The 18,286-nt window shown below is 43.3% G+C and overlaps 1 protein-coding gene and 1 pseudogene across 2 annotated transcripts in view; one reads left to right on the top strand and one right to left on the bottom strand.

Annotated features, from left to right (window-relative positions):
* The window catches only part of LOC145510150 (uncharacterized), a 188,075-nt gene that overhangs the window by 140,519 nt on the left and 29,270 nt on the right, over positions 1 to 18,286 (bottom strand). The gene's annotated exons all lie outside the window — the stretch shown is intronic.
* On the top strand, positions 17,088 to 17,221 carry LOC145511868 (U2 spliceosomal RNA; annotated as a pseudogene).

Here is an 18,286-nt window from a genome sequence, read left to right as displayed (position 1 = left end):
ACATGTCTTGGGATCCCTCCTAACCTAGAAAAGGCACAAAAAATTCTGAGAATGGAGACCACCCTTGACTATCACCCCAAATGGTCACCATCACCCTTGGGGCAGGTAGCTGGGCAGGTATCTTTACCATAATTACACTTGTTAACGTTCAGCCCCCACCAGCTCAGCTTTCATTCCTGCCATGGTGGGGAAATCAGCCCAAGAACTGAAGACCAGCAGATTGAGTGGCTACATGGACATTAGAAGACCTGACCTTCAGAGCTGCCTCTCTCTGTGACCTTGGGTGGTGCCTTTCTTCACAGGCTCTCTTGTCCCATTTCCAAAGTTTTGGGGTATGCAGCATCAAAGCCACTGGTTCTCAGGTGTCACAAAACCCAACCTAAACTGTCCTAAGCAGGCAAAAGGCGGATACATATTACTCATGAAATCGAAAAGTCATGGATTCAAAATTGACTAGTCCAGGATATCAAGCAAATTCCTCCCAGCCTGGTCTCTCTCCTCCATCCTTCAGCACTGTTTCCCTCCTGTGTTGGTTCCCTGTTGGTTCTCTTTCTGAAATGTTCCTTATATATGAGGATCCCCAGCAGCTCCAGGCTTTCATCCCCACAGCAGAAAAAACAGAGGGGCTTTCTCTGGACTGCCTCATGGGTGCCCTTGGGCCACATGCCCAACCGTGAGCCAGTTGCTGTGGTCCAGAGAAGTTCTGGGCTCCACCAGAATCACATGGATTGACTCAACCAGAGACCAGGCACCCCCAGGGGTGATAAAGGAAGTACTCTCAGAATGTGAGCGAATAGTTGCTAGATGTGCAAAAACAGAAATGGCACTGCAGAGTAAGTGATCTTGAACGCTTTGACTAACCTTACGTGACTCTCATTGGATGACAGGGAAACGGAAGGGAGAATAAAGCCATGGACATGCTTTAGCGTTAACCCAGCCTCAAACTCTTTCAGAAAGCTGAAATGACAAATAAGACCCCTCACCCATTCTGGAGGGAGAGAAGGGGTGATGTTAGCAACCTCTAGAAAGCAAGGAGTAATGGTGACCCTCCAGAAGCCAAGGGGCAGAAAATGAATGGCATTTTGATAACAACACGAAATGGAACATTTCTATTTCCCAAAAAGATAGACACTGTCAGTGAGATTCATAAAATAAAATAAAAAAAATCTTATTAAACTTTCCCTTTCACTGTTTCTTTGTATCTCTCGTTGAAATGGAGCGGGATGCAGGTTGCCATGGTGACAGCTGAATTTTTAAATAACAGGGCTCTGGAGCTCTGGCTGCTGGCTGTACCCACCCCAGGCAGGAAATGGTGGGGGAAAGAAGGGAAGCAAAGTGAGAAAAGGATGAAAGCTCCTGGGCTCATCCCAGGACATGGTAACTTCTCAAACTTGTTCTCCTTGCAGTAAAGATAAGGCCCCCAGTTTGCAGACTCTGGCTTCTTCAGAGAATAAGAGAATGTGGAGCCCAAATGCCTGAGGACAGGACCTCAGAAGTCACTCTGTCCATCCCTTCCCTGATTCTCTCTTGTGACAGAGGGATTTCTCCTACATTTACACTCCTTCCCATGAGCAACAGGCCCAGCCCAGCCCATCCAAGCTTTACATGGGCCACTGGAAACCTGACCCTAAGAGAAATGTTCAGAGATGTCCTGAGATCAAGAACCCATAGGACTTTTAAGTGAAAGAGGAATTTGAGGTTAGGAGCCCAGTAGCTGCCAATTCAAAACAGCCCTGGCCACAAATTCTGGTTCTACTCTTCTCTCTCTAGAACCATCTAAGAATGAGATGGAGAGATTCCAGAAGTGGTGAGTTCCCCATGCCTGGACATACTCAAGCCTGCATAGTCCAGCAAGGAGCTAACTGATAGGGATGTTTTTAAATAGTTCCAGGCATCAGAGAGGCAAGACCCAGCTGAGGGCAGCTTCAGAGAAGCAACACAGCAAGGCCTTCATCCAGAATCTTTTAAACTCCAGGCCAAGGAAAGGGGAAGCCAGAAACTAAGCCTGAAGAGCAACCAGGAAGCACAGAAATCTGCTCTGATGGTCGCAGCGCAGAGAGCCTTTCTCTCTGCCTAGCTGACCCCAGAAAGGACGGTATTTTTGGCTGGCCCCACCCCTTGTCTCCTGACCAAACTGGCAGGCTACCAAGGCCATGAGGTGTTTGTCAGAGAACGGCTTCTAGAAGCTAAATAATAATAGTAATAATAATAATAATAAATACTAAGTTTGTTCCTCTAAGCTAGGAAAGTGACAGGATTACTAAAACTGAGTGAGTCTGATCTTTCCCCCAGAAGCTGGCTGAGCAGAGGCCCCAGGAGAAAGGGGAAGAGCCAAGGAGTTGGGACCCCTGGGCCTGTGACCTGCAGATCCATGATCTGAATCCCCACCCCTGTCTTATGCTGTAGGAGTGATGATCCAGTGATGGGGTCAAACGGTCCCCATCAGATTTCTTCCCCAAGAAGATTGGAAGGAGCAGAGGGAATGAGAGCACCTTAAGAAAGAGATAAAAGCCAGACTCAGAGCGAGGGGAGGTGGTCCCACGTTTATACCCCCAGGCCACCCTCCTGTGCCTTCAAGAACAGGGTGAAAGACTCAAAGGCCCCCAGCCCTGAGGGAGGCCAAAGGAGGTCACCCAGCAGTGGCCCTGAGTCACCTTGGCACTTCCCTGACCTACTGAGGGCTTCTCTGGTGGCTCAGTGGTAAAGAATCCACCTGCAATGCAGGAGACAGAGGAGACTCACATTTGATCCCTGGGTTGGGAAGATCCCCTGGAGGAGAAAATAGCATCCCACTCCAGCATTCTTGCCTGGAAGATCCCATGGGCAGAGGAGCCTGGTGAGCTACAGTCCATGGAATTGCAAAAGAGTTGAACATGACTTAATGAGTAAATGGCAACAAACCTACTGGCCTCTCTTTCCAAGGGCAAGGTTAGATTCCAAACCCCTACATGCCCTCTTAAGCCCTCCTCCCATACACACACACACACACAAACAAATACCTAGAACTGGAGACAGAAACAGCATCAGGCCTTAGAAATAGTGCCCAGGGATCCATACAAGCCCGGTTTGTCCACATGTGAACCAGGTCCTGGAGGATGCCAGAGTCCATCAACAGAAAAGGCCTAGGAAACCAGAGGTTAGTGGCATGGAGAGACTTCACCACATGCCTTTTTGTAGAATGTTTCTCACATGCCTATACTGCCTTTTCAAAAAACTAATTCTGCTCTCCTTTCTGGAACACATATACAGAATCTGTCCTTTGTCCTGGCCACCTGAAGTCAGGAAAACTAATTTCTAGTTCTATTCTGTAACTAATACTGAAGCAGTTTGATGTCAGCCTGGTCTTAACCATCCTGCACTGTGGTTCCTCAGGCTGTAAAATGGGGGTGATAAAACCTACCCTACCCTGCTCACAGGTACTTTAGGAGTTTGATGAGATCCAACAGTAATAGCAGTGATAATAATTAAATATACTGAGTGCTCATCATGGATTATCTCAACCCTGAAACAATCCTATGACAAGGCAGTTAATTTAAGCCTCAATTTAAAAGAAAAGAAAGGGACTTCCTTGGTGGTCCAGTGGCTAAGACTTCTCACTCCCATTGCAGGGGTCTTGAGTTCGATCCCTAGTCAGGGAATTAGATCCCACATGCCAACCCTTAAGATCCCACAAATCGCAATTAAAGTTCCTATGTGCAGCAACTAAAACCCGGCACAGCAAGTAAATAAATAAATATTGAAAGAAAATTAAAACAAATAAAAGACAATAAAAATAAAGCAGAGAGAAGTAGCCTTGCTCAAGTCATGCAATTACATGTCTAGCCTTCTGATTCCAGAGCCAACATTTGCATCCACTAAGTGCAATGTGGCAGTTTGATATTGGCATTCATTATTCTAGATGCAGCTGCCTGTCCCAAGCAAGAGGTTTGGGTGAGTGAGTGATTAGATCGCCTCCACATTTGCCCCAATATCAGTCTCTGCCTTTGCTTAAGACTGTTAAATGAAGAGCTAGAATTTAGAGATAGGGATATTAGGCAAATTCCACAGTAGACTCCCAGTGCTAGATGTTAGGGTTTGTTTTGTGACAGAGACCAGGATTGTGGATCTGCCTCTAACAGCAAGAAGCCCCACCTGAAACTCCTATACACAAGATTGTCTTGTTGCTGCCCTAGCCCCACTGTCACCATGGCAACAAGGGACCCAGGAAGCCAGTCCTCAGTTGCTGTTCCTGATTTACAGAGTCTTCCTAATTCACACTTCCTCTTTCAGTCTCCTCTTTTCCCTCCTGTGGACTTCACAGCCCTTTACAATATCTATCAACTGGACAGTCAGGTAGCTTCCTCCTTGAACACCACCAGGGACAAGCAGCTCACTACCCAGCAGACACAAACCATTCTCAAACCACACTAACTGCTTGCAAAGTCCTCCTTCTATTGCCCTGAAATCTGTCTCCACCTTTTGTCTAAGCTCTAGTTTTAGGGCTGCCCTTGGGGGGTCTCATATCACACTTCCCCTGACAGTCCTGCAAATAATTAAAGATGGTGCTCATATTCTGTGTGATCTTCTCTAGGCCAGTGGTTCTCAAACTCAAGCATGCATCAAATGTAAAGATCTTGCTAAACCACAGAGTGCTGGGCCCCACCCCTAGAGTTTCTGATTCAGTAGGTCTGGGGTAGGCCCAGAAATTGACATTTCTAAGATGCCGATGCTGCTGACACTGCTGCTGCTTGGGAATCACACTTTAAGAACCACTGCTCTGAATGAACACCCTTGTACCTTTGAAAACGCCTTCTGTGTGAGATTCCCAGACTTCTTTACCATTCTAGTCTCTGTCTCTTTGGGACCTGCTCTGGTTTGCCAGTATGGTACTCAGAGCTAGACACGGAATCTTAAGTAGATGTTTTGGGTTTCAAGGAACAAAGATTCCCTCAGGTCACCTCAAGCAAGAGGAGGTGTTTATAGCGGACTTCAGAAAAACAACAACCTCACGTTTCTGGCCAGCCTGACTGGACAACAGGCTGATGAGGCCTCTTGGGAAGAATAGAAATGGCAACATAGCTGAATCTCCACCCAGGGGACAAGAGACCTTGCTAATCCCTTAGCAGCAGGGTGACATTTACCTTCAGAGCTCTGCCTCTTCTTCCACCACTTTTGCTGCCACCAGCCAATTCCTTATTCCCCTCCTCTTGTAGGTTTGCTCATCTTCATAGCTTCTGCTTCCTCATTCTTGCTTCTGTTTCCCTATGTTCCTATGTCCCCCCTTGGCCTCTACAATACCTCCCTGGCCTGCCGCCAACCACCTGACGTGCTCCTTTTTTCCCAGTTCAAACTTCCAGAAGAATCAAAGTGAGGGAACTTGTTCTGGTTTGGATAAAGCTCTTTAAACAGCCTGTGGATTGGCAGTCCTTGAGTCCAATCCGCTGTGGCTAGTAAAAGGCTAGATTACATGATTTAAGCATAAGGATTGTCCTTGGAAGGAGACAACAGGAGGAAGCCTGAAGTCCATTGGCTACTGACAGGTTTCTTCTTGCATGCCAACTCCATTCAAAAAATACTGGCTGGGGACTTCCTTGGTGGTGCAGTGGCTGGGACTCCATGCTCCCAACGCTGAGGGCCCGGGTTCAGTCCCTAGTCCGGGAGCTAGATCCTACATGCTACAACTAAGACCCAGTGCAGCCAAATAAATAAAAGTCAATATTAAAAACATATATATTGGCTGGACTTTCACAGCAGCCCAGTGGCTAAGTCTCTGTCTTTCAATGCAAGGGGAGCAGGTTGGATTCCTAGTCAGGAACTAGGGTCCTGCGTGCCATGGGGTGTAGCCAAAAATTAAAAATAATAATAATAAAAATATTGACCACCTTAAAGACCTGTTGAGAAGAATTCAGAGATTACCTCTAAATGCAGTGGAATATGATGAATTAGAGTTATCTGCCGAGGCACGCAAACACGAAGCCTCAGCCTGCATGCCAGTTACTCACCATCCTCATATTATAGCATGTGATATGAAAGAAATGAAAGTGTTAGTTACTCAGTCATGTCTAACTCTTTGTGACCCCATGGATGTAGCCCATCAGGCTCCTCTATCTCCATAGGATTTCCCAGGCAAGAATACCGGAGTGGGTATCCATTTCCTCCTCCAGGGGATCTTCCTGACTCAGGAATCGAACGCAGGTTTCCTGCAGTGCAGGAAGATTCTTTACCGGCTGAGCCACCAGGGAAGCCCGTGTGATCTGAGGAGACAAACTAAGTGGAGCCCTCACTCTCCTCATCCTAAGTTTACAAGGACTTTAGAAGGACTAAGATTTCATTTGCCTAATTAGACAGCTGGATCACACTATGGCTTCACAGTGAATTTCAGCCACATAAAACCTAAGCCTTTTTCATACCTGCTATTAAATCTCACTTCTCCCATTCTGTATTATGCAAATAAAGAAAAGGAACCAAACAGTTGAATTTTACATATCCCCCTAATAAAGTTCATCTTGCTTAATTTAGCTTACCACTCCAGCCTACTAAAATCATCTCACCGTGTTATTTTTTCTTGGCCTATTTGATAAATTGCTCATACTGTATGTATCTGCAGGACTCTGTCCATGAAATGAAGGTTAATTGTTTACACTAACTCCTTTACAAGAGTGACACAAACATGAATTTAGATTATTTGTTTTCATGGACCTACTTTGTACCACTTGGGATACAGTTGCTCAATAATTTCAAGAAATTATTTTGGTCTAACAAATCCTTCTGGAGAAGGAAATGGCAACCCACTCCAGTGTTCTTGCCTGGAGAATCCCAGGGACGGCGGAGCCTGGTGGGCTGCCGTCTATGGGGTCGCACAGAGTCGGACACGACTGAAGCGACTTAGCAGCAGCAGCAGCAGCAACAAATCCTTTGTGCCTTTATCCATTGTGTGTTTGGTGAGAATAAACAAAGACAGTTATGTTAGTTCATGAAAGGTGTCTCCTTTCATAGAATAATTGCTGTCACTCATTGAGTATCATTCTAGGTCATGGGTTATCTAATACATTATATCTAACCCTTACAACAACTTTAAGAGGTAGGTTTTACTATCCCTTTGGGGGAGGGTGAGGCAATGGAGATATAAAGCACTGAATTACTTTCCAAGATCACACAGCTAGGACATGGTAGGGCTGCATCCCAGTCCCAATCTGCCTGACCCCAAATCTTGTGTCCCTTCACAGTGCCACATGCCTTCTCCCTGTGTGTGCCTCTCTGAAAGACAGAAACACTTGCTGGAAATAACAGAAGGCAGAGATCGGGGGCAGAGATGAATATAGAATAGTTACTCATGGATCACATTTTTTTAAAGTACCACTTTTTCAGGTCTTTAAAATATGATCTAGCCATGCTTCAGAATATTACACAATTGCTAAAAAGAATGAGGTAGATCTATATTTTTCATATAAAAGAATCTAAGATGTCCTGTTAAGTACGTCTATTCAAGATCCCATTTTTTAAACATCATATTAACATAGTTTATATGCAGACTTTATTTTCCTGGGGCTCTAAAATCACTGCAGTCAGTGACTACAGTCATGAAATTAAAAGACGCTTGCTCCTTGGAAGAAAAGCTACAACAAAGAGTATTAAAAAGCAGAGACATCACCTTGCCCACAAAGATCCACATAGTCAAAGCTATGGTTTTTCCAGTAGTCAAGTACAGATGTGAGAGTTGGACCACAAAGAAGGCTGAGTGCTGAAGCACTGAACTGAAGCTTTCAAACTGTGGTGCTGGAGAAGACTCTTGTGAGTCTGTTGGGCAGCAAAGAGATCAAACCAGTCAATCCTAAAGGAAATCAACCCTGAATATTCATTGAAAGGACTGATGCTGAAGCTGAAGCTCCAATACTTTGGCCACCCGATTCAAGGAACTGACTCATTGGAAAAGACCCTGATGCTGGGAAAGATTGAGGGCAGGAGAAGGGGGTGACAGAGGGTGAGACGGTTGGATGTCATCACTCAATGGACATGAGTTTGAGCAAACTCCGGGAGATACTGAAGGACAGTGAAGCCTGGCATGCTGCAGTCCGTGGGGTCGCAAAGAGTCAGAAATGACTGAGCAACTGAACAACAATGAAATTAACATAGTAGGTAGGAGGTAGAGAGTTATAGGTGGCTTCCAGCTTCTTTTATTTTGCCTTCCAGTTTTATTGGCATATAGCACTGTATAAGTTTAAGGTATACAGCATAATGATTCAACTTACATACAGCAGGAAATGATGACAATGAGTTTAGTGAATACTCACCATCTTGTATAGAAACAAAACAAAACAAAAAATACTTTTCCTCTGTGATGAGAACTCAGGATTCACTCTAGTTTCTATTTTCAACATTTCTGTTTTGATTGAAGTTTTACATCTATGTACAGTAAACCCCCTACATACGAACCTACATATTGCAACCTTCAAGTTGCAAACTTTCAAAGATGTGAACATGTGTTCCATCAACGTCAGGCATGAGTGACATTGCAGCCTGCCCTCTGTCTCCTATTGCTGACCATGCTTCAGCTCTACCATCTCCCACCTCCCCTGCCTCCTCCAGTCAGTAACTCTTCTTGCCTGTTCACTTGAGGTCAGCCCCTGTATGCCAACTGTTTTACTGTACTACTGAACTTTTCAACTGTACTGAAAGATTTAAAATGCTTTCCTTATTTTTTGTGTTTGTTTTTATGTATTATTTGTGTGAAAAGCATCATTATTATAAACCTATTACAGTATAGTACTATTCAGCCAATTGTGTTAGTTGGGTACCTAGACTAACTTTGTTGGACTTATGAGCAAATTGAACTTAACATGCTCTCAGAACAGAACTTGTTCATGGGTAGGCAGATCTGAGCTGCCTGTGTCTGTGGTGTCAACAATCAGAAATGCATTGTCTCACATAAGACCTGAGGTAGGCTAGGACTTGGGTCAGTGAATCCAGTGGTTACCTGAATTATGACATCCTAGAGCATCTTTGCATTCTCCCACCCTCAGCATGAGCTCCGTTCACATCATTACCTGGTGCCACAGCTGCCATTGTGATACTGTCCAGTAAAGAAGAGGCAACTATTTCTTTCTGTGTGACTCTTTTTAGCAATAAGAAGAACCTATTCTAGAACTATCCACAGAAGACTTCTCACATCCTATTAGGCCTGCATTCCGTGTCCCTGCTAATCCAATCACTGGTAAAGGGGACAAAGTTATTCAGCCTGGAATGGGCAAACAATTTTTTCCCTAAGACTGGAGAGGCCCATGACTTGCCTAGTCTCTGAACAATACTGGGGTTCTATTAACAAGGAAAAAGAGGGAGAAAAGCTCATAACAACATAATCAATGGTGTCACAGCTGTTCCCTAAATTAATTATGATACCATGCTCCTCATATGAATATTCTCACCCAGACATTCTATGTCCCTCCCTGCAGCTATGTCTTTGCAGAAGTATATGTGTTTCTGAGCCACAAATACTAGGTTTAAGGACTATTTGCATTGTTATAATATTAGCTAAAGTGCTACTGATTTTGTTACTGTTACTTATGCTGAGAGGGATACTCATAAACCTCTGTGATACTCATAAACCTATGGGAAATGTCACTGCAAAGATGATTGAAACACACTAACTAAAATCCACTGAAGATCCAAGACCTTGGTCTAGTTGATTTCAGAAAAAGAATTCTGAAAGCAAGCAAGCAAATTCTTTTTAGTGGTGGTAATATATGGCTGAATTTAGCAGGATATACAGTGTTTGACAAGAAGTATTAAACTGAATAGCTTTTAGAGGAGAAATTTAAAAACAGATCTGTCTTGAATGTTTGAAGATACAGCTTTCTACAACCCTAGGGTTCAATGAGATCTTCTACCCTTCTGAAAACTTAGAAGAAGGTACCTCGCTGCATTGTTCAGCCTTTTGTCCGTTTGGAAAAGTCATCAAGACAAAAGTCTCAAGCCCCATGTTACAAATGTGCGGAATCTCTGACATGGAATCAATAACATTTCTAGCAGGCAAGGTAGCTAAGCATGGCTGACAGGGAGAGAGAAGGAGAAAGAGATTTCGCAGCCCCATCAAAGCTGGACCTTCCATTTCCTGACACAACAAGATTAAAAACAAAAATAAATAAATGGGGCCTAATCAAACTTGCAAGCTTTTGCACAGCAAAGGAAGCCTTAAACAAAATGAAAACACAGTCTACCAAAAGGGATAAAACCCTTGCAAACAATTCAACCAACAAGGGCTTAATTTCCAAACTATATAAACAGTTCATGTAACTCAACAACAACAACAAAATAAACAGCCAACTGAAAAATGGGAGAAGACCTAAACAAACATCTCTCCAAGGAAGAAACATAACTGGCCAATGGTGGTGGTGGTGGTTTAGTCACTAAGTTGTGTCCAACTCTTTTGTGACCCCATGCACGGTAGCCTGCCAGGCTCCTCTGTCCATGAAATCCTCCAGGCAAAAATACTAGAATGGGTTGCATTTCCTCCTCCAGGCGATCTCCCCAACCCAGGGATCAAACTTGCATCCCCTGCTCAGCAGGAGGATTCTGGGAAGCCCACATATGGCCAATAGCCACATGAAAAGATGCTCAACATTGCTAACTATTAGAGAAATGCAAATCGAAATTATAATATGGGTGGTTACCAAGGAGGGAAGGTAAGGTGGAATGAATTGGGAGATGGGGACTGACATATATACACTATTACATATAAATAGGTAACTAATGAGAATGTACTGTGTAGCACAGGGAACTCTAGGCAATGCTCTGTGGTAACCAAATGGGAAAGGAAAAAAGAGTGGATATATGTATACATATATGGACCTAAATGAAGCAGAAGATATTAAGAAGAGGTTGCAAGAATACACAGAAGAACTATACAAAAAAGATCTTCACAACCTAGATAATCTAGGTGATGGTGTGATCACCATCCTAGAGCCAGACATCCTGGAATGTGAAGTCAAGTGGGCCTTAGGAAGCATCACTACGAACAAAGCTAGTGGAGGTGATGGAATTCCAGTTGAGCTATTTCAAATTCTCAAAGATGATGCTATGAAAGTGCTGCACTCAATATGCCAGCAAATTTGGAAAACTCAGCAGTGGCCACAGGACTGGAAAAGGTCAGTTTTCATTCCAATCCCAAAGAAAGGCAATGCTAAAGAATGCTCCAACTACTCCACAATTGCATTCATCTCACACGCTAGCAAAGTAATGCTCAAAATTCTCCAAGCCAGGCTTCAACAATATGTGAACCATGAATTTCCAGATGTTCAAGTTTGTTTTAGAAAAGGCAGAGGAACCAGAGATCAAATTGCCAACATCCGATGGATCATCGAAAAAGCAAGAGAGTTCCAGAAAAATATCTACTTCTGCTTTATTGACTATGCCAAAGCCTTTGATTGTGTGGACCACAACAAACTCTGGAAAATTCTTAAAGAGATGGGAATACCAGACCACCTGACCTGCCTCTTGAGAAACCTGAATGCAGGTCAGGAAGCAACAGTTAGAACTGGACATGGAACAACAGACTGGTTCCAAATAGGGAAAGGAGTACGTCAAGGCTGTATATTATCACCCTGCTTATTTAACTTACATGTAGAGTACATATGAGAAATGCTGAGCTGGATGAAGCACAAGCTGGAATCAAGATTGCCAAGAGAAATATCAATAACCTCAGATATGCAGATGACACCACCCTTATGGCAAGAAAGCAAAGAGGAACTAAAGAGCCTCTTGATGAAAGTGAAAGAGGAGAGTGAAAAAGTTGGCTTAAAACTTAATATTCAGAAAACTAAGATCATGGCATCTGGTCTGATCACTTCATGGCAAATAGGTGGGGAAACAGTGGAAACAGTGAGAGACTTGATTTTCTTGGGCTTCAAAATCACTGCAGATGGTGACTGTAGCCATGAAATTAAAAGATGCTTGCTCCTGGGAAGAAAAGTTGTCACCAACCTAGACAGCATATTAAAAAGCAGAGACATCACTTTGCCAACAAAGGTCCATCTAATCAAAGCTATGGTTTTTCCAGTAGGCATATATGGATGTGAGAGTTGGACTATAAAGAAAGCTGAGCACCAAAGAATTGATGCTTTTGAACTGTGGTGTTGGAGAAGACTCTTGAGAGTCCCTTGGACTGCAAGGAGATCCAACCAGTCAATCCTAAGGGAAATCAGTCCTGAATATTCATTGGAAGGACTGATGCTGAAGCTGAAATTCCAATACCTTGGCCACCTGATGCAAAGAACTGACTCATTTGAAAAGACCCTGATGCTGGGAAAAACTGAAGGAAGGAGGAGAAGGGAACGACAGAGGATGAGATGGTTGGATGGCATCACTGACTCAGTGGACATGAGTTTGAGTAAACTCTGGGAGTTGGTGATGAACAGGGAAGCCTGGCCTGCTGCAGTCCATGGGGTCGCAAAGAGTCAGACATAACTAAGTAACTGAACTGAACTGATATTAGGAAACTAACACAACATTGTAATGCACACTATATTCCAATAAGAATTAATTTAAAAAAATCTACAATGAGACACCACCTTCACACTAGTCAGAATGGCCATCATTAAAAATTCAACAGATAACAAATGCTGGAGAGGGTAAAAAAGGGAACCCTCCTATATTGTTGGTGGGAATGTAAGCTGGTGCATTCACTGTGGAAAATAGTATAGAGATTCCTCAGAAAACTAAAAATAGAATTACCATATCATCCAGCAATCCTACTCCTGGATATATATCCAGACAAAACTTTAATTAAAAAAGATGCATGCACCCCTATATTCATAGAAGCACTGTTCACAATAGCCAAGATATGGAATGTCCAAAGACAGATGAATAGAACAAGAAGATATGGCATAGGATTTCCCTGGTGCTGCTGTGGATAGGAATCTGCCTGTCAACACAGAGGACATGGGTTTGATCCCTGATTCAGGAACTAAGCCCATGTACCACAGTTGCTAATCCTATGCTCTACAGCCCGAGAGCCACAACTACCAAGCCCTTGTGCTAGAAGCCGGCTTGCCTAAAGCCTGTGCTCCACAACAAGCCAGTACAATGAGAACTCCGCACGTTGCAACAAAGAGTAGCCCCTGCTTGCCACAGCTAGAGAACGCCCACACAAAGCAATGAAGACCCAGCATAGCCAAATATAAATAAATAAACATGCAAAACAATCATTTAAAATAAAAAGAAGATATAGTACATATATACAATGGAATACTATTCAGCCATAAAAAGGACAAAATAATGCCATTTGTAGCAACATGGATGCAACAAGAGATTATCATACTAAGTGAAATAAGTCAGAAAGAGAAAGACAAATACTATATGATATCACTTATATGTGGAATATAAAATATGACACAAATGGGGACTTCCTTGGTGGTCCAGTGGTTAAGACTCCATGTTTCCACTACGGGGGCACAGGTTCAATCCCTGGTTGGGGAACTAAGATCCTGCATGTCACGTGGCACACACACACCCCCAAAAAAACATAAAATATGACACAAACAAACCTATCTACAAAACAGGAACAGAATCACAAACATAGAGAACAGACTGGTGGTTGCCAAAGGCTAGGGGTTTAGGGGAGGGATGAAGTGGGAGGTTGGGGTTAGCAGATGTAAGCTGTTATATATAGAATGGATAAACAACAAGGTCTTACTGTATAACACAGAGAACTATATTCAATATCCTATGATAAACCATAATGGAGAAGAATATTTTTAACCATATATATATATAATGTACATACATAGATATATGTTACATATAACTGAATAATTTTGCTGTACAACAGAAATTAACACATTGCAAACTAGATATACTTCAATTAAAAAATATATTGGCAAAACTAAAACAAAGTTGGACCCTGAATTCACAATCATCTTAATTTCTTCCCCTACCCATCATCGCTCTGTCCCATAAAATGCCCTCGGCTTTGACCTGCCCCTGTGCCAGGTGCCTTTGCTTGCCCCTCCTGAGCCACTCCCTACTGCTCTCCACCCTGCTCTGTTGTACCCCCAGGACCCCCAGATTGGAAGGATACATCAGTTGACTCCTCATCCTCTGACCTCCAGTTGAGTCTGTCATGGGTAAGTCATCAATGGAAACGAGTAGAGAGAACTTGGGGGATTTATTCTCCAAGTTTCCTCCCAGTGAGGTCCCCAAGGGCCAGGTGCATTCTAAGGTCTCAGCTCAACTATGCAGCCTTCTCCACAGTCCTGTCTCCCCAGTTCCATTAGCCCACTCTGTCACCTGCCCTTAGAGGTCTCAGAGTGGCAATAGAGGCCCACTACTACTAATCTGGGGTTCTGCACTATACCTTGTGGTTTTCCTACACTCTGCCCACACTTTTACAAATAGTTTCTTTATGAACACTGCTTGAGTTCTCCTAATTTGAGGTGCCACCTGTTTCCTGCTGACACCGCTCTCTAATTTGATCTTCTATAGGCTGGATGCTTTTGCTTGCTGATATATCTGTGTTCCTGACTCCTGAATCACCTCTGTGCTCGGAGGCAACAATCTCAGCCTCCAAAATTGCAAAGAACCCACTCTACCTTCTGTAGCCAGAAGACTTCGGGCTAGTCACTTTATCTCTTTGAGCATCAGTTTCTTCAACTGCAAAATGGCAATAATAATAATAGTGGTATCCACTCATAGAGATCCCATTAGGATCAAAAATCACAGTAGGGAGTGATGGGAAGTGTGACGAACTCAAACCTCAACTAAAAGGAGATAACAACTCCTCAAATCTGAGTGACGGTTGTCTTATGAGAAAGCCAGCTCACAGTTATCAGTTCTTCTGATACTTTGAGCCAAAAATCCAGATTTCTACATGAAATCTCACCTTTACTAGAATATCAGTACCATGGGGACAATAACAGCTATTTTATTCATTACTGTATCCCCAGTGACTGGAATAGTGCCAGGCAGACAGAAGTGATCAAAAAATATTTGGTGAATAATTATCCCACTTTCTAGACATTAGTAACTAGTGAGTTACTTCGAACTGTGGTGCTGGAGAAGACTCTTGAGATTCCCTTGGACAATAAGGAGACCAAGCCAGTCAATCTTTAGGGAAATCAACCAAGAATACTCATTGGAAGGACTGGTGTTGAAGCTGAAACTCCCGTATTTTGGTCATCTAATGCAAACAGCTGACTCATTGGAAAAGTCCCTGATGCTGAGAAAGACTGAGGGCAGAAAGAGAAGAGGGCATCAGAGGACGAGATGGCTGGATGGCATCACTGATGCAATGGACATGAACTTGGGCAAACTACAGGAGATGGTAAGGAACAGGGAGGCCTGGCGTGCTGCAGTCCATGGAATAGCTAAGAGGTGGACACGACTGGCTGGCTGAACAATGAACAACTAGTGAGGACAAAACAAAACCAGGGCCATGCAAGTGATACGCAACCATGCGAGTGAACATCCCCTCAAATTTTGTATTCTAAGCACCTCACTCACCTCATTCCAGCCCTAAGCAAAACACTTCTATTAATTGCTGTTTTAGACTTCTGCTCTATAAATAGCCACAATTTAATGGTTCTAGTAAATGATGGATCTTTTTTGAGCCCCCTCCTAATTAGATAAAGCCATATTTTCAAGAAGTAGGGTCCAGCCATAATTTTCAGCATTGCCACTATGCAGCCTCTAGCTCAGTTCACCTGTAGCCAGGCCCCTGATGAATATGCTCATGGCTGAGACAAAAATAATACAGCAACTTGTTTTAGCCCAAACAGTTCACAGATCCTCCTCTCCCTCTGCCACAGCCTGAGGATATGAACCCAGTGAGCTGCAGGTTTGTTACCCAGTTATAAATGCCAAGAAGATGGCGCTCCAGCAAAAGAATGACTTGGTGGACACACCACAGATACATAACTTGTGAAAAACACTTCTATTTTAACAGCACTTTGCAGGACACTAATATTGATAAAAATGTTAGCATGTATTAGATACTGTTATGCTCAGTGAAAGAGGAGGTTTGCAGGCTCCAGGCCACTTCTAGTCCAGCTACTTTTAGAGGTGTAAGAAAGTATTCCCAGCTAATAGTTATTAGTCCCTGTGTGAAACAGGCTGGTTGGATCACATAAGACCAACACTTGACCTTGGCAAGTATCTTGTGGTGGTCACTGTAGGTTAACTGACACAACAGTCCTTACCAAATCATTCTCATCTAGTCAACTTCCTCTTCAGAGGCTAATAAGTTTTTCCCCAGACTCTTCTCTGGTTGGCAATGATCATGTAAAACACAGTTCATGAGTGAAACTCTGCTGAGTGAAAAAGGGAGTTCTGGGAAGAAAATGTGCTTTCCTGATAAAATGGGCAGAAATATTAAGTCAGAACTTCCTGCCCTGAACTGGGAAGTGATGTCTAGAGCAATCGCACAGCCATTTTAAAACCAAGAGGCACAGGAAAAGAGGACTGCAGTGACAGCAGTCTCAGTGTTACTGAGCCTCCAAACCAGTATCAGTAGCTGCTCATGTGCAGACTGTTTAGTTCAGTCGCTCAGTCGTGTCCGACTCTTTGCGACCTCATGGACTGTAGCCTATGACGCTCCTCCGTCCATGCTATTTTCCAGGCAAGGGTACTGGAGTGGGTTACCATTTCCTTCTCCAGAGGATCTTCCCAACCCAGGGATCGAACCTGGGTCTCCTGCATTGTAGGCAGATGCTTTACCATCTGAGCCACGAGGGAAGGGGATATATGTATATGAATGGCTTACTCATTTTGGTGTACAGTAGGAACTAACACAACATTGTAAAGAAACTATACTCCAATAAAAACTAGTTTAAAGAAGAAAGAACTCAGTACATAGTACAGCCTTAACATTAGCAATTTTGCACACTACTGATTAAGAAGCTACTAGGCGCTTTTTTTTTTTAACACTAAGGTCATCACAAATAATGCCTGAATCAATGTAAGCAAAAGGCTAAAAGGAAATAAAGCAGATATGTGTGGGCGGGAGATCAGCAGATTTGGATTCAGAAGATCCAGGTTCTAAATGTCCAATAAGAGGGGAAGATAAACAAAGGCACAGCTACTCTACGAACTACATGTGCAGCCATTTAAAAGGCATGAAAATTGCTTCTCGGCCTTTTGGCTATGATCAAGTGTAGTATCTGTTCTTATCAGTTTAAAATGCATCAAAAAGATATATAAAGATATGAGGAAATGCTTATGACAAGATGTTAAGTAACAGGAAAACAGAACCGACACACAGACATATTACATTTACACAATATCAATAGTGTGGGGCTTCCCCTATGGCTTAGCAGTAAAGAATCCACCTGCAATGCAGGAGACTTTGGTTCAGTCCCTGAGTGGGAAAGATCCCTTGGAGGAGGGCATGGCAACCCACTCCAGCATTCTTGCCTGGAGAATCCCATGGACAGAGGAGCCTGGTGCACTACAGTCCATAGGGTTGCCAAGAGTCAGACACAACTAAAGTGACTTAGCATGCACCCATGCAGAAACTAACATCACACTGTAAGGTAACTATGTGCTCAGTTGCTCAGTCATGTCCAACTCTGTGATTCTGTGGACTTTAACCCACCTGGCTCCTCTGTTCATGGGGTTGCCCAGGCAAAAATACTGGAATGGCTTTCCATTAAAATTAAAAAAAAAAAAATTGAATTGGTGGACTGAGTAAAGCAGATTGCCCTGCCTGGTGTGGGTGGGTCTTATCCAATCAGTCGATGGCCTACATAGACAAAAAGGCTGAACTCCTGGGAGTAAGATGGAATACCTCCTGTCTGATTGATGAGCTGGGACTATTTTGCCCCTGCTTTTGAACTCAAACTGAAACATTAGCTCTTTCTGAGCCTTAAGACTGTTGGCCTTCGGACTGGAACAACACCAGGTCCCTCTGATTTTCAGGTCTTGAAACTCAGACTTAAACTTCACCATTAGCTCTCCTGTGTCTCCAGCTTGCTGACTAACCCCACCAAGTGGGACTCCATAATCACATGAGCCAATTCCCTATAATAAATCTCAATGTATATATAATCCTATTGGTTCTGTTTCTCTGCAGAACCCTAATATAGGAATCTTCACCTTAACTAACAGAGGTTTAACAGAGCTGGGAAGACTCACAAAACTACTGTGTCCCTAAATCACCAAGTATCAGTAGCTTCCTCTTGTGGATAGACAGCAACTACTGAGTGTGTGTCCAGCTACCCACTGTGTCCCATCAATGCAAGCTGATAAATCAAGGCCTTTTCCTTTTGTCTGAGGATGGCAAATCAATACTTCCATTAGTATTAATATTATTACTCCCAAA

Source organism: Giraffa tippelskirchi, chromosome 6 (genome assembly GCF_054371585.1).
Source record: "Giraffa tippelskirchi isolate mGirTip1 chromosome 6, T2T-mGirTip1v1.2.pri, whole genome shotgun sequence".
Taxonomy (NCBI): domain Eukaryota; kingdom Metazoa; phylum Chordata; class Mammalia; order Artiodactyla; family Giraffidae; genus Giraffa; species Giraffa tippelskirchi.
The sequence above is the reverse complement of the archived record's forward strand: the minus strand, read 5'-3'. Positions and strand labels throughout refer to the sequence as shown.